Here is a 7,425-nt window from a genome sequence, read left to right as displayed (position 1 = left end):
AAGCCCTAGACACTGAGGTTTAACCCACAGCGCCACCCACGTCCCTTACACCTCAACTCCTTTGCAAATCATGATAAACCATGCTAAACCTGAGTTGCCAGGCAGAGAGATGTTGGATGCAAGAGAACTAACTTTACTAACAGGGAATACCAGGGAAAACTACTGTTCAGCCCTAAGATCACGGCAACTAAAGAATAAACTCTAAAGCGGCAAGACTTAAACCATGGTCCAGAGACACCGATAAGTCCCTGGCAGGGGTGAAGAGCCAAATGCAGTGGTACCTCAGGTTAAGTACTTAATTCGTTCCGGAGGTCTGTTCTTAACCTGAAACTGTTCTTAACCTGAAGCACCACTTTAGCTAATGGGGCCTCCTGCTGCTGCCATGCCGCCAGAGCACGATTTCTGTTCTCATCCTGAAGCAAAATTCTTAACCCGAGGTAATATTTCCGGGTTAGCGGAGTCTGTAACCTGAAGCGTATGTAACCTGAGGTACCACTGTGCTTCCTTAAAGTTTCTCTTCCATGCAATTTCCCCATCAAAAAGAGGGAACTTGTGCTTTGTTTAAACTGAAAAGCTGCTGTCCGAATGGCTGAAGCAGAAACGTCAAAGAAAGCCTTCATGCACAATCTTCCTCCAAGTGAACACACACTGCAGCCACAGAGGACAAATTACATAGCTGATTTAATAACATGGAAGAAACACCCGGTGCTGGGATTGCCCACAAAGAAGCAGCAAACCACAACAGTCCTTAGTATAACCACTGTTAAGAACCACCGAAATACTAAAATTGGAATGATACAGAGAAGATTAGCATGGCCCCTGCGCAAAGATGACATGCAAATTCGTGCAGAGTTCCATATTTTTCGGAAAGCTAAGGAACCAAGAAGACAAAAACTTTAAGAAAGAACGGGAAACATTCACAATTTATTTAGGAGACCACTGTAAGCAGATAAAAACATTACCATGATTTTAATAACACTTGTAACGTAACAAATACTATGGATAATATGGAGAGTTATAATATACAGTGGTACCTCAGGTTAAGTACTTAATTTGTTCTGGAGGTCCGTTCTTAACCTGAAACTGTTCTTAACCTGAAGCACCACTTTAGCTAATGGGGCCTCCTGCCGCCGCCGCACCGCCAGAGCACGATTTCTGTTCTCATCCTGAAGCAAAGTTCTTAACCTGAAGCACTATTTCTGGGTAAGCAGAGTCTGTAACCTGAAGCGTATGTAACCTGAAGCATATGTAACCTGAGGTACCACTGTATATGGATTATGAAATAATATGTAGTCGAAGATGCTGATATTTGGACCCACAGAGGGGCTGGTGGGAAGTGAGGGAGATTCTGATAAATCTCAGCAGAACAGCAGAAGGCTACGTAGTTGGTATTGTTATAATTTTTTGTTTTGCAAAACCAAATAAAAATTATTCAAAAAACGAAAACAAAAAACCACTGAACTAAATAAAATAGCATTTCATAACAACACCAGGCCTGGTGGAACAGCTCTGTCTTGCAGGCCCTGCGGAAAGATGTCAGGTCCCGCAGGGCCCTAGTCTCTTGAGACAGAGCGTTCGACCAGATTGGAGCCGCGGCCGAGAAAGCCCTGGCTCTAGTTGAGACCAGCCTAACCTCTCTGTGGCCTGGGATCTTCAGGATGTTTTTATTTGCAGACTGTAAATTTCTCTGTGGGACATACCAGGAGAGGCGGTCCCATAGGTACGAGGGTCCTAGGCCGTATAGGCACAATGTCAGGCACAACTGGTTGGCACAACCCACTCATTCCCCCAACAGCAACCACCCGGGATGAAGCGCTCCTAGGCTTGAAGAGAAACTCTGTGTAACTCAGAAGCTCCCTTCCTTAATTTGGAACATTAGTAAGCAAATGTAGCTGTCATCCTTGGATGCCAGAGGAAGCCCTTTGCCCAAACAGCTGTTGGGAGCATGCAGTGCATAGTTAAACCATGGAACTCACTCCCACAGGAGGCAGGGAGGATCACCAACTTGGATGGGTCTAAAGAAGAAGAAGAAGAAGAGTTTGGATTTGATATCCCGCTTTATCACTACCCGAAGGAGTCTCAAAGTGGCTCACATTCTCCTTTCCCTTCCTCCCCCACAACAAACACTCTGTGAGGTGAGTGGGGCTGAGAGACTTCAAAGAAGTGTGACTGGCCCAAGGTCACCCAGCAGCTGCAGGTGGAGGAGCGGGGAAGCGACCCCGGTTCACCAGATTATGAGTCTACCACTCTTAACCACTACACCTGGCTCTCTAAAAGAGGATTGGACAGATTCGTGGAGGATAAACCTGCCCATGGTTACTCACTGGGATGGCTGTGCTCTGCCTCCATGGTCTTCTGAATCCCAGGGGCTGGCAATTGGAGGAGCGGAGCGTGCTATTGTGCAGGAGTCTTGCTTGAGCATTTATCTCAGGCATCTGGCTGGCCGCTGTGAGAACATGATGCTGGTTTAGATGGGCCATTGGCTCTTCCTCAGCTCAGATGTCTTGGCACATTCAGATACAAGGTAAAAGGGTGAAGGACCCCCGGATGGTTAAGTCTGGTCAAAGGCGACTATGGGGTTGCAATGCTCATCTCACTTTCAGGCCGAGGGGAGCCGGCGTTTGTCCACAGACAGCTTTCCGGGTCATGTGGCCAGCATGGCTAAACCGCTTCTGGTGCAACGGGACACTGTGACGGAAACCAGAGTGCACAGAAATGCTGTTTCCCTTCCCGCCGCAGTGGTACCTATTTATCTACTTGCACTGGTGTGCTTTCGAACTGCTAGGTTGGCAGGAGCTGGAACAGAGCAACGGGAGCTCACCCTGTTGCAGGGATTCAAACTGCCGACCTTCTGATTGGCAAGCCCAAGAGGCTCAGTGGTTTAGACCACAGTGCCACCCGCATCCCTATATTCAGATGTACCTGCCATCCGTTCCAGGGGACCAGCAGAGGCATAGCCTACAAGCCATGCAACCAAGCTACCAATTTACAATCTACCATCCTTCCACACTGCCTTCCCTCCTAGCAGCTCAGAGCTGTGTATGGGTCAGTGTACATGCATCAAACCCATGGGTGTAGCCAGGAGAGCAGCTCCCCCCCTCCAAGAAGTCCAGTAAATAAATAAAAATACTTAACTAAAAGTAGAAATTGTAGAAAGATTTTGACAGATTTTTCTGAGCACTTGGGAGTCAAAAGAAAGCAATTTAAAACAACTGTTGTTGAATGGGGTAACTGTGCCCCTGAAGGACCAGGAACACAGCCTGGGAGTCATTTTGGACTCACAGCTGTCCATGGAGGCGCAGGTCAGTTTTGTGTCCTGGGCAGCTGTCTACCAGCTCCATCTGGTACGCAGGTTGAGACCCTACCTGCCCGCAGACTGTCTCTCCAGAGTGGTGCATGCTCTGGTTATCTCCCGCTTGGACTACTGCAATGCACTCTACGTGGCGCTACCTTTGAAGGTCACTTGGAAACTACAACTAATCCAGAATGTGGCAGCTAGACTAGTGACTGGGAGTGGCCACCGGGACCATATAACACTGGCCCTAAAGGATCTTCATTGGCTCCCAGTACATTTCCGAGCACAATTCAAAGTGTTGGTGCTGACCTTTAAAGCCTTAAATGGCCTCGGTCCAGTATACCTAAAGGAACATCTCCACCCCCATCGTTCAGTCTGGACACTGAGATCCAGCACCGAGAGCCTTCTGGCAGTTCCCTCATTGCAAGAAGTGAGGTTGCAGGGAACCTAGGCAGAGGGCCTTCTCAGTAGTGGCGCCTGCTCTGTGGAACGCCCTCCCATCAGATGTCAAGGAAATAAACAACTACCTGACTTTTTGAAGACATCTGAAGGCAGCCCCGTTTAGGGAAGTTTTTAATGTTTGGTGCTGTATTGTTTTTAACACTCGATTGGGAGCCGCCCAGAGTGGCTGGAGAAACTGCGCCAGATGGGCAGGGTATAAATAATAAATTATTATTATTATTCCAAATCTGCTAGACACAGCCAGACAGAGGATGGTGTCCTGCCCCCCTCTAACATAAATCCTGACTGTGCCCATGGTCAAACCATTTTATCCTCATAACAACCTTGTGAGGTGATAATATTAGGCAGAGAGATAACTAAGGGTCCGAGGTCTCCTGGGGAGGTTCATGGCTGAGCAAGGGTTTAAAAACAGGCCTCCCCAGTTTATACCATGTCCACCCTTTTATTGGGGGTGGGGGGAATCAATCAATTTCACAGAGGGAACGAAGCACCAAACCAGAGCTCACACCTGCGTTTCACTAATAAATCAGACTTCTCCAGAGCACAAACAGGTCTCCCTCCCTCCCCCTCTCCTTGCTCGACCACACAGAGCTGTGTGGTGTTTAATTGCATCCCTGCAACGCTTCCAGACTGCGAACAGGTAGGTGGAGGCCTGAACCGAGACAGGCGTCCCTCTCTTCTGCTTCACCAGGCTTGTTATCTCTGAGGTGACGGCTTTGCACTTGAGCGAGGCGAGTGAAGAAGAAGAGCGGGAGCATATTAAGAATGAGGGCTGGGAAGGGGAAGAAGGTCTTTGGGGTGACCGGCAAGAATCTCAGCTAAATCTCCCCTGAATATGCTTTGCTCCACAGCACCTATGCAAGATGAGATCAAAGGTGGAAAATTATCGGGGGGAGGGGGGATAAAAATATGCCCGTCGCTTTAGTGAGCGGATACGAAATTGGACTTTCTGCTTCCCATCACTTCCTAATGAGAGGCACCTACTCAAAGGGAGTTTGGGAGTTTTAATTATAATCTTTCTGCCTCTAAGAATGCCAAGCCAGGCCCCATCTGCGGCCAGTTTTCTTGACAAGACAAGCTCTATTCTAAACTAGGTCAGGAAGCGTGGCAGGAGTGTGTTGGGAAGGGGGCTGGGTAACATCTCCCCAGAGGGAGAATGTTCAGATACAGATCTTTTAACCGCTCCTGGGGCTAGCCAAAGATGGACGACGGGCTGTCAGATGAGTTCGCGTCAGGAACCCGGTGCGATTTGAACTGCTGGCTGTGCTCAGGACAATGTGCAGATTGGATTGCGGGGCTCTCTCAGGCCCGACGTTCCCCTCGCGTCAGATGGCTTGGCTTTCTAAAAACACGTCTTTTGAAGGCCGGTTTAAGGGATTCCTTTCCCATAAGACAGGGACACGGGTGGCGCTGTGGGTAAAACCGCAGTGCCTAGGACTTGCCGATCGCATGGTCAGCGGTTCGAATCCCTGCGGCGGGGTGAGCTCCCGTCTTTCGGACCCAGCTCCTGCCCACCTAGCAGTTCGAAAGCACCCCTAAGCACAAGTAGATAAATAGGTACCGCTTTATAGCGGGAAGGTAAACGGCGTTTCTGTGTGCTGCGCTGGTGCCGGCTCGCCAGAGCAGCTTCGTCACGCTGGCCACGTGACCTGGAAGTGTCTCCGGACAGCGCTGGCCCCCGGCCTCTTAAGTGAGATGAACGCACAACCCTAGTCGGACACGACTGGCCCACAAGGGCAGGGGTACCTTTACTTCCCATAAGTAAATCACGAATTTGGGCGATTTGAGTGTATGAAGAGACCTGCTGGGTCACAGCAGCGGCCCACCAAGCCAAGCATCCTGGTCTCACAGTAGCCAACCAGACAGATGCTTATGGGAAGCCTCTCGTGCAGGACCTGAGCATAACCACCTGCAGTTCCCAGCCGCTGGTATTCAGACACGTACTGCCTCCAAAAGTGGAGGCAGGCCACTCATAGCAGAGTTGGAAGGGACCTCAAGAATCATCTAGTCTAACCCCTCGCAATGCAGGAATCTCAACTAGATCATCCAGGGCAGGTGGCCACCCAACCTCTGCTTAAAAACCTCCAAGGAAGGAGAGTGCACCATCTTCCGAGGGAGCCTGTTGTTCCACAGTCGAACAGCTCTTACTGTCAGAAAGTTCTTCCTGATGTTTAGTTGGAATCTCCTTCCTTGTAACTTCAAAGCTGTTGGTTTGGGGGCCTCTCCGCCTCTGGAGAAAACAAGCTTGCTCCATCCTCCATGTGACAGCTCTTTAGATGTTTGAAGATGGCTATCATCTCCTCTCAGTCTCTTCTTTTCCAGGCTAAACATGCCCAATTCCCTCAACCATCCCCCATAAGACTTGGTTTCCAGACCCTTAATCATCTTGACTGCCCTCCTCTGCAAATGTTCCATCTTGTCAAAAGCCTTCTTCAATGGGGATGCCCAGAACCGGACACAATATTCCAGGTGTGGTCTGACCAAAGCAGAATATAGTGGCATTTGTCATCCAATAATAATACAGTGGTACCTCGGGACGTGGGTGGTGCTGTGGGTTAAACCACAGAGCCTAGGACTTGCCGATCTGAAGGTCGGCAGTTCGAATCCCCACGACAGTGTGAGCTCCCGTTCCTCGGTCCTTTCTCCTGCCAACCTAGCAGTTCGAAAGCATGTCAAAGTGCAAGTAGATAAATAGGTACCGCTCCGGCAGGAAGATAAACGGTGTTTCCATGCGCTGCTCTGGTTCGCCAGAAGCGGCTTAGTCATGCTGGCCACATGACCCGGAAGCTGTAGGCTGGCTCCCTCGGCCAATAAAGCGAGATGAGCACCGCAACCCCAGAGTCGGCCACAACTGGACCTAATGGTCAAGGGTCCCTTTACCTTTACCTCCGGTTGCAAATGGGATCCGTTTCGGAGGTTTGGCCACATCCCGAGGAATTCACAACTGGAGGAGCGCTTCTGCGCATGCGCGCACAGCCGTGTTCGCATCCCGAAGTTTACGTATCCAGAGGGATACGTAAGCGGAGGTACGACTGTATTTCACAGTGCCCCAATAACCCCTTTGTTTCCCCACCCATTCCTCTCTTACTATTCACCAGGAAAGGGCCAGCAAGACACTGAGTTCACCAGGACCCAGCCTAAAAGGTCAGAGGTCACAGTCCTCCTCCTTTCCACTTCTGTATTTGGCAAAGCCCTAAAGTCACATCTCACTGAGCTTCTGAGCAAGGCTGTCACAAGTCCCTCGAGCTGTCCTTTGTTTCCCAGTGTGCTACAGTAATCCATCAAGAAATTAGGCTGCAGTCCTGAAGGAATATGCGCCGTTGAACACAGCAGGATTTACTCCTGAGGAAGAAGGCCTCGCAACTGTGGCTCTAGTTTGCTGTGACCACACACTTGCTATTATAATCATCTATTTATATGATGCTTGGTTGTCAGGATGGCTTTGGTTTACGAGTACAGTCGTACCTTGGCTATTGAACGGAATCCGTTCCGGAAGTCTGTTCGACTTCCAAAAACTTTTGACAACCAAGGCATGGCTTCCGATTGGCTGCAGGAGCGTCCTGCACTCAATCGGAAGCCACGGAGGATGTTCGGATTCCAAAGAACTTTTGCAAACCAGAACACTCACTTTGGGTTTGCAGTGTTCGGGAGTCAAAACGTTCGAGTTG

Source organism: Podarcis melisellensis (assembly GCF_964234715.1).
Source record: "Podarcis melisellensis genome assembly, chromosome: 13".
NCBI lineage: Eukaryota > Metazoa > Chordata > Lepidosauria > Squamata > Lacertidae > Podarcis > Podarcis melisellensis.
Note: the sequence above shows the minus strand (reverse complement) of the source record.